Below are 9,622 nucleotides of genomic sequence, written 5' to 3'. Positions count from 1 at the left end.
CAGAATTCATGGATTTTTTTTTAAACCCCCCTCTCTCAATGTCATAACATTTACATAAGAAATTTTTTGGAAATTAGGAGATTCAAGATTGCTTTGGATGCCTTTTTGTTTACAATGGACGTCGAGTCTCTGTACACAAATATTGATATTTCCCTAGGTTTGCAGGCAGTGGGCAATATTTTTAAGAGGTTTCCAGATCCTAGTAGGCCAGACCGACATTTAATAGAACTTCTGAGACTCAGTCTGACCTGCAATGATTATGTTTAACGATGAATTTTATTTAAATTTTTTTTTGGCACGGCCATGGCAAAGAGATTCACAACCCCCTACGTGAACATTTGTATGGCAGATTGGGAGAAAGGGGTAGTTTCTAAGTGTCCCTTTCTTCCATTCTTATGTCCGATATTTGGACAATACTTTTTGGCATCTGGACGTATTCGCAGGAGGAGTTTTAGATCTTTGTGGGTCTCCTGAACAGACACCACTCAGCCATAAGATTACAGGCGCAGCATAGTACAGATTCGGTCACTTTCCTGGATACGGAGATATCTTTCGGTAGGGATAGTGTTTCAGGGGAGAAGATTTTAATCACCGAAGGTATTTTTTAAACCTACTGATACTCGTGCAGTTCATAGGGAGAGTTATCACCCGAAAAACACCCCTTCCGTGGGATAGTAAAAATCACAAATCATTCACTTTTATAGAATTAATTCCAATCCTCGGGATACCCAGTTTTCGATTTATGTCCTTTCAGGCTCTCAAGAAGAGGGGATATTCCCATAATTTTCTTAAGATGATTGCAGATGAAGTGAGGGATAGTTCGTCAAAATATTTGACCCCCATTTCTTTGGAGATAGGAAAATTAGTGGGGGTCCCCAAGGTGCTGGAGGTTGGGCCCAATTCATTTGATTTATTAGAGTTATCGGAGCTTCCTTTGGATAATCTGTCCTCTTTCTTGAATTTGTCTTTTCCTTCGAGTCCTCCTTTGCATTCTTCCCTGCATTTATCCTGGTTGACCGTGCAGGAGGAGGATGGACCTACAGGGGGAGAAGTGCAGGTGAGTGAATGTTAGGTAGAGTTAGATGCATAACAATTTACAGAATCAGATTTTACTTACCTTTCTTGTACTTGCCTTTTGTCCCTGGTGGGAGGTTTCTCCTTGCTGGATTCTTTCCGTAAATTCTCCCTGGATTGGGGAGAAGAAATGTTATTTAAATGTGCTGACTTGTTTTTCCCCGATGTGGAGGGTGAATCTCTGGACCTGAACCTGAAAAATAAATTTTATAACTATGGTTCGAGTAGTAGACAAGATTAGAGGATCTCACCCATCCCAACCCTAATCTTATCAGTGGGACTGGGCTTATCAGTTATTTAGGGGCCCTAAACTTAAAATTAAACCCAGGGCAGGGACCGATTTTGTGTAATTCCTTAGGGTTCTTGGATTTTGAAAGGGAGGATCTGACCTATCCCAACCCTGACCATATCAGTGGGGCTAGGCATATCAGCGATTTTGGGTCCCTTAATTTTATAATATGGGGCGGGTATTGATTTTTGGTAGTCCCCTATTGGTTTTTGATTTAGGGATGTGTTCAGGGTTGGGATAGGTCAGGACATCAATAGGGTTGGGCTTATTAGTTTTTCTGGGTCCCTAAACCTAAGTTATTTAGGGCAGATACGGATCTTTCAGAACCTTTTATTGATCTTGGGTTTGAGGATAGGATAGGGCAATTTAGATTAGACTTGATAGGTACTTTAATTGAATGTAGTGTGAGAAATGAGAGGCTACCTGAATCTGAGTTGTCTGTACGCGAGGTTGTGGCACCTAAAAATATATTATTGTTAATATTTTCTTATTCGGAACAAGCCGGAAGTACGGTGCATATTCTGAAAAAAAATTTTAGTCGGGTACAACAGGAATATGCTCCTTTAAAACCGATTAAGCTGATTGCAGCCCATAGGTGGAATAAAACTCTATATATAGTCCATGCATCAAGTAGCAAGAAAAAGGTTCATCCCTTTGCTTGGTCTATTCCATTCATACACATAGATTTAATAGGTTCTCTAAAAAAAGAAAAGGCCTATTCTTCAAAGATTCCAATTAAGATTTCCAAATTGTATTTATGGAATAGAATGTAGGACCGATATATATTGGAGAAACAAAAAAAAAATACCATCCGTTTGAGATTCATACATCTTCGAATAGAAACTCAAACACAGACCGCCGTATATAATCATTCCGCAGATAAGGGGCATATGCCCACTATGTTTGGATTAGAGCAAGATGAAAGCTGGAATAAAACCTGTAGACTAAAAAAAGAAAAATGGATTCAGGAATTAGGGACATACTTTCCATATAGACTAAATGAAAAATGAACAGTCAAAAAAATGGTTCTTATATGGACTATTTTGGGCTAAAAAAATATTCAGATGATGCTTTTTCTACCAATCCCACATCTCCCCCCCTTTTATAATGGGATTTTTTCCTTCGGATAGAAGGATTTTTTTATAAAATTAAAGAATTTTTATTTAAATAAAATTTTAAATAAAGGAGGATTTTTTCCTAAAAAACAATTTGTATTTAGTAGTTTGGGACAGAGGAGAGGATCAAGGACCTATAGATGATCCATTACTTGATTTATTTAAAATGTTAAAATTAGCAATCAGTGTGCCCATTGGGCGAGTATCCCCTAATCATACTTACCTGGCAGGGGAGACTCCATCTCTTCTGCTACGGTGTAGGGAACACCCCATGGCCCTTTTGGGGAAAAAGAAATAGGTCAGCAAGTCCACCATTTTTCTTTGGAATCTCAGGGACAAGGCGTATTGAGAGGTGGTTTTGCTTTTGTTGTTTAAAAATTCCAAAACAGACTGTATAGAGAATTTCCAGGGGGTGGTGGAGGACAAGGAGGAGGAGGAGATGGAAGAACGTGGTCTGATTTACCTTAACAGGAGAGATGCACATGGACAGGAAGGAGTTTACTTCTGGTATTCTGCTTGGAATTCTGGGTTTTACGGCCAAGTAAGTAAACTTTATATTTGTTTTGCCTAGTAAAGAATCCTTTGAAGTGGTTAACAATGGTTACTTGGTAGAAAAGTGTTTAGAAGTCTTTCAGGAGAAAAAGAAAGTCCAATCAGGCTTGAAAAAATTTAATATTCAGGCCTTAGGGCAAAGGGAAAAAAAAAAAAAAAAAAGGTGACTGTAGCCATGTTTACAGAGTGCATTTCAAAGATATCAAAATTTTGGGTAAATAAGATGCCAAATATTGACAGATCATTGATAGGGATGAAAATTGTATAAAACAAGTTAAGTTTCTTGTTAAAATTAGAGAAAGACAGTGTGGGAAACTTAAAACATCTCCCACCAGTAATTCTTTTAGGAATTGAAAAAGGGGTATTTTTTTATGCAGGGCAGCTGAAAGTGTGCAGGACATGTTGTGGCAGAGTGCAACGTCCAGATCTGTCACAAATGTCGAATGAAAGGGCATCAAGCCAAAGATTGCCTGCAACCTATGCATCGAAACAGAGCATGTTTTTCAGAATTGCCCAAAGTCATTTGCAAACGTTAGCAAGAAACAAAAAATTATCCAATCGGAAAACAAAGAAGATGAAGGAGAAAGGAGTATAGCGTTCCAAATACCTGTCAGGAACAGAAATAGAAGACCGACCAGTTTGAAAAGTAGTAGTTTAGAAAATATAAATGGCAGAAAATAAAGGGAAAAGTTGTTAAAAACCACCTGATAAAGTACCCCAAAAGTACTCGAAGAATGGAAGCAACATTGCAAAACACTAAGGATAGGATTAAAGAGATCCAAGAAATATTGGATGCAGCGCTGGTATTCAAAGTTAGGGTTATTCAAGAAGAAAAATAAAAGGTATGATTTATCAACAGATGAAGACTAATAGCGGAAAGAAAGGAAGACTCAGAAGAAAGAGTGTCTACTACGGATTCACAAAACCCCTTTCTAAAGGAAAAATTCAGTCAAAAGTTTCCAAAAGATTACGGAAATGAAGGGACCAAAACCCAATACCTAAGGAAGAGAAGAGTGTTAAAAAGAAAAAAAGACATCCAACACTTAATGATAAATATTGCTTCAATTTATGTAAGCATCAGAAATAAAATCAGGAGAGAATTTATAGGTTTCTTAAAACAACGCCCGTGGACATCATATGCTTGCAGGAATGTGGAATTTCTTTTCAAAAATCATACAAGCAGTATGAGGAAGGGTGGGAAGGAAAATTTTTTCTCTGTAATGATTAGTAACAGGAATGCAGGAATAGGCTTTACAATGAAAAATAAGAATTACAGACCTAAAAACAGAAGAAATATTTAAAGGGAGAATGGCCATTCTAGGTTTTAAGTAATGTGCAACACCAAAAAATAAGAAATTAAATCTCTTAATTACAACAACAAGAGAAAACCTAATAGCAGGGGATTTCAACTGCATAATAGACCAAAAATCCCAATGAAGACTGAATAAAACAGCAGCCCTGTTAAAACAGACAATACAAGACTACAAACTAAAAAGATAGCCAAAGAGAATGGAGGGAAAGAAAAAAAAAAAAACACAACACACGACAACATACACATGGAGGGGATGTGCAGGAAAGACAAAATCCAGGATTGATTACAACTTTGTGACCAGAGAATATAAGATCAAGATAGTGTATCAAAAGCACTTTTTTTTTTTTTTTCGGACAATAAAATTGTGTCAGAAATAGAAAGGGGCAAAGAAACAGAGAGGAAAAGGGTTTTGGAAACTATATATAGAAATCCTGAGGGATTCATCTATTAAAGAATATAAGAAGAAAGTAAAACAATGGAAAACTTTGTGAGACTGAGTCAGAAAGGGAGTGGTGGGACCTGAAAAGGCACAAAATCTTTCTTCCCCAAAAAAGACAGAAAATGGAGAAAATGAGAAATTAATGATTCTGCAGGAACAATTAGAAGAACTGTATGAGCAACAAGGTAGAAACGAAGAAAAACAAAATAAAAGAAATTAGCGAAAAAAAAAAATATCTACCAAGAAAGGGAACATAAAGTTCCTTAGCAGGATTCAAGATGAGGAGAACGAGAAATGCACGATTCTTCAAAAGATTTAAAGAGCAAAGAAGAAAGCCATATGAAAATCTTTAAAGACGAGAAGGGTTGTAAATGGGAAAAAGAGGAAGATAGTAGAAAGATTCTACACATATCTATATGGGATAAGTACCAAAAAAGGTAATAAAACTTTGGGGAAAAATGTAAGAAAGTAAATAAAATAAAGGGCTGGACAAGGATTTCCCCCTAGAAGAAATAAAAAGCCATAACAAGGAGTGCTAAAAACAAATCCCCAGGAATGGATGGCTGAATTCTAGATCACCTTTTGGGATTGTTTGAGTAAAAACTTGGAAAGATTTTATAAAGAAATAAGTAGAACATGTGAAACTCCCACCACATGGAGAACAGGAGTAATTACTTTGATCCCAAAAAAAGGGAGATAGAAGGGAAGACTAACTGGAGACCAATTACGCTACTTTGCACAGACTATAAGGAGTTAATTTAGGGAGTAAAACTGGCTACAGGAAAGATTGGGGAAAATTTTAAAGTAGTATTAGCCAACTTACAGGACTATGGAGGACGAGAACCCTAAGCTACGAAGGAACAAAGTTTTATTAATAAAAGCAATAATTGTGCCAAAACTTTTATATCTAGCATCAATCACACTGCCCACAGTAAAAGTAGTAAAAGAAATCAAGAGTTCTGTTTGACTTCTTCTGGGGCTCTCTATGACAGGAAAGGGAGAAAAAAAGGTCAAAAGGCAAAAAGAGAAAGGAGGCAAAGGATTTCCGGATCTAAGGAAGCTGCTAAATGTAAAATATGTAGCAGAAATCATACAACTAATCAAAGAGAAACAGGGTAAGGCATCAGACTTACTAAAATACAAATTAGGGAATGTATAAAAGATATGAAATCTACAACCCAACAAAATAAACCTACAGCCTTTATTGCATCAAAGAATTTGAAAAAAAAAAGAAGTGTTAGAAGAAATACTGCTAGGGAAAAAATACAAAAAATATTCAGTAAATAGAAATTAACAAAAGTACTTGAGGAGAAGGAAGAGGCAGTATGGATTAAAGAACTCCCACGGAGAAAGGCAGGGAAAGCATGGAAGATGGGATCAGCAAAGGAACTACTGACTAACCTTAGAGATATGGCATGTGAGGCAACACATGACATTGAGGACAAATAAGAACCTGTTTAAAAGAAAAAGGGTAAAAAGTGACAGGTGCCCAAGGAAAAAGTAATGAAATAGAGACGGCACAACATGTCATGTGGGACTGCTTCTACACAGTTTGGGAAAGGACAATAAAAAAAGAAATTAAGTATAGCTGTAAATAAGGACAAGATATTATATGGTTATTTTTGTGAGAATATAGAGGAAAAGGAAAAATTAGATCTGTGGGTTAAAAAACTACATAAAACAGGCAATTTAGGAAATCAGAAACAGGCTAACTTGAAGAAAAAGGTTTACCCAATTGTAAATGTTTTACAGATGGCACAAAAACAAATAACACGAAAAGACTCCCAAGAAATTAGAAAACAGACAAAAGTAAGCAGCATACCTTTTTTTAATAAACTCCGTCTCAATTTTTTTTTATTGTAAATCGGCAAATTTTCAGTACTCCATGTTAATATGCATGAGCATAAAAAGAGCCGATAGAAAAATTCTAAGAAAACTTTAAACTGATTTTAAATTTTGAAAGATATGAAAGAAAATTGAATTAGTGTGCTGACCCCTGCGATTACCCCAAATGCGGGAAACTCGACTGCATAATTTGTGGTAGTGGGGACTGCGTTCGCGCTCTCCCCTGATAATCCTGGTCAAAAATAGACCGAAAACATGCGTTTCAACTTATGGAAGTGGTGCTTGGGCAATTGTGACGCAGGAGCCTGTGAGACAACGGCTCTGGGAGCTTTAAGCAATAAATAAAGAAGTTCCAAAAAATCAGTCAGTCAATCTGTCTGTCTGTCCATTTATTTATTTATTTATTTTAAGGACCACCGCCCCCTAGAAAAAAATAAAATATTAAACTAATCAATGTATTTATTTATCTTAATGACTCCCCGCCCCCCCCCCATAAAATACAAATAATCATTCATCCTTTTTGTGCCTCTTTACTGATTTTAAGTGGCTTTACTTGCTGCCAAGAGCCAAAAGAAAAAGACGAGGTGAAGGGCGACTCCTGCTAGCAGAAAGGCAAAAAGCTTACAGCACTCGGTATTCCCAGGCGGTCTCCCATCCAAGTACTAACCGAGCCCGACTCTGCTTAGCTTCCGAAATCGGGCGTATTCAGAGTGGTATGGCCGTAAACGAGGGGTGCTCGTTTCTCTCCCCAAATAGGCAACTTTGGAAGTCCTCTTTTCTAAACGACAGCCCTATGTTTTTGGGGTTTTTTTTCTCCCCCGACTTTTTTCATTTTTTTTCTCTCTTTTGAAATTTTCTGAATGTTTTTTGAATTGGAATGTTTGTCGTCTTTCAAGCTGCTCCCCTTCGGTCGGCTCTCTTGCCACCCAATTAAGACCCCCCAAACCCCATTCTGCTGGATGGATGGATGCATAGATAGATGGATCTCGACCAGCTCTTCAGACGGGGAGCCTGGGACTTTGCAACAAGAGGCATCTTCCAGAAAGAGCCGGCAACCTCATGTCCTTGCCAACGTGGAATCCCATGGTGGCAAAGGGCAAGCACCGGCTCTCGTCTCGAACGTGTACCCAGTGCTGTCCCAGATATCCCAGTGGCCTCGGCGCAGGTCTTCTCAAGGGTGCTTTACTGCCGTGTGCGAGCACCCACGCCGAGGGTTTCTCTCCGTCTCCGGATCACAGGGTCGCCTTCCTCTTTCGCAGTTCTGCCTCCTGCCTGCCGCCTGTCTAAGCTGTTGGGCGGCTGTTCATCATTCAGCGTCCCGCCCAGTCCTACCCCTTCTGTTTCTCTTCCAGCTAATAAGCTGGAGTGATGGGTGGCTGGTTTGCATGTGAAACCTGTCTAATCAAGGTGAGGTCGGTGCAACCCCATCATCCGGGTCATGGAGAACACGGGTGTCTGGTCAGCTGCGAATGGAGAAGGAGCCCGAAGGACCGAGGACTGTGTGGGAATGCCTCCCGCTGGCGAGCAATGATGCCAAATTAGTGGGAGGTTGAACACTGGGCTGTACAACTCACTTACCTGGCAGGGGAGATACCTTTATGGTTCTTCTCTGTCAGGTATAGGGAGCACCCCACGGCCTCTGATCCAGATCAGGGTAGGTTGGCACGTCCACCATCCTGTGTTCTGCTTCCCTTGGTGCGCGGCGATTTTTATTTTTAGGAGAAAGGTGGAAATGGCAATTCCTGGTAGTTTCAATGGAAGAATGTGTTTTGAGAGAGATGATCAGACGGAACCTGGAGAAGGGAGACCGGCATCACAGATTCCAATTGATGGGAGAGAGAGGAGGAATGCAGTCCATTTTGAGCTTAAAAAAAAAAACACAGATGGAGCACAGAGAATTTAGTAAGGAGGTCCTGCAGAAGATTCTGAAATTCATTCCTGGTGAGAAAATTTGACTTTCCAGGGAAAACTACATTTGAAATGGTGTTTACAAACAGATTTCTGTATGACAAATGTCTGAGAACTATAGAGAGGGATGTGAACTTGAAAAACATTTGATCGTAAATTGAATGACAGACTTGATAAAAAAATTGAATGTTATGTACATGGAGTAAGTAAAAAAAACATTTCCACATGGTTACTGCAGTATTGTGATGTTAAAAAGTAGTATGCAGATGACTGAAGATGGTATGAAGCATGGGCCGTATAAATTTGATGTTAAATTGAAGGAGGGTGACACGGATCGGGTGAAACCCCTGCCCCGTAATACAAATGGGAGCAGTAAGAGGATGTGTGTTTTATCCTGGCCAGCCTCAAGTGTGTAGGAGGTGTGGTAAGGAGAGCCATAAGGTAATGGAATGTGTCATAATAAAATGTCGCAATTGCTAAGAGGAAGGGTACAGCACCAGGGAGTGTAGGAAAAAGATATGTAATTTAAGTGGACAGGAAGCACATACCTTTAAGGACTGCCCTGTTTCATATGCGAACATGGTAAAAGTGAATAGAACGGACAAAATAGCACTTCTGGAGGAGGAGTCAGAAGAGAAGGAATACTAGGAGATGAAAGGAGAACATATGGTGAAGAGCCAGAATCGACAGATGGAAGAAGAGAGGAAGAAAAATAGTAGAGAGTAATATTTTGAAATATATAGAAGACCGTAAAGGAAAAAGTTGAAAGCAGAATCGAACAATATTCACAGGATATACTCATCCATATGGAAGAGATTGAAATTTTGAGTGGCGCTGTAGTTTTAGGCCAGTCATCTCCAAAGGCTATGATAGAAGATACACAGCTGGAGGAGATGAAAGAGAATATGGGGGAAATGCAAATTAACCCCATGTTACAACGGAAAACGGGTCCCTGACCCATTGTCACCAGACAATTCTGGGAAGGTGGAGGAAAGGGAGGAAAAGTGCCAAGAATGGGAGACAATCCTCATGCCCAATTTGTGGAATCTAAAGACATGGAAGGGTTCCCGAGTAGATGAGCGGAACAC

General features: G+C 39.1%; 2 pseudogenes; one reads left to right on the top strand and one right to left on the bottom strand.

The window, feature by feature from the left end:
• The first annotated feature begins 6,714 nt into the window (after nucleotides 1–6,714).
• LOC120529175 lies at nucleotides 6,715–6,851 on the top strand (annotated as a pseudogene).
• A 393-nt stretch (nucleotides 6,852–7,244) lies between these two features.
• LOC120529106 lies at nucleotides 7,245–7,353 on the bottom strand (annotated as a pseudogene).
• Between the last annotated feature and the right edge of the window lie 2,269 nt (nucleotides 7,354–9,622).

Source organism: Polypterus senegalus, chromosome 4 (genome assembly GCF_016835505.1).
Source record: "Polypterus senegalus isolate Bchr_013 chromosome 4, ASM1683550v1, whole genome shotgun sequence".
Lineage (NCBI taxonomy): Eukaryota > Metazoa > Chordata > Cladistia > Polypteriformes > Polypteridae > Polypterus > Polypterus senegalus.
This window is presented reverse-complemented; position numbering and strand designations above follow the sequence as displayed.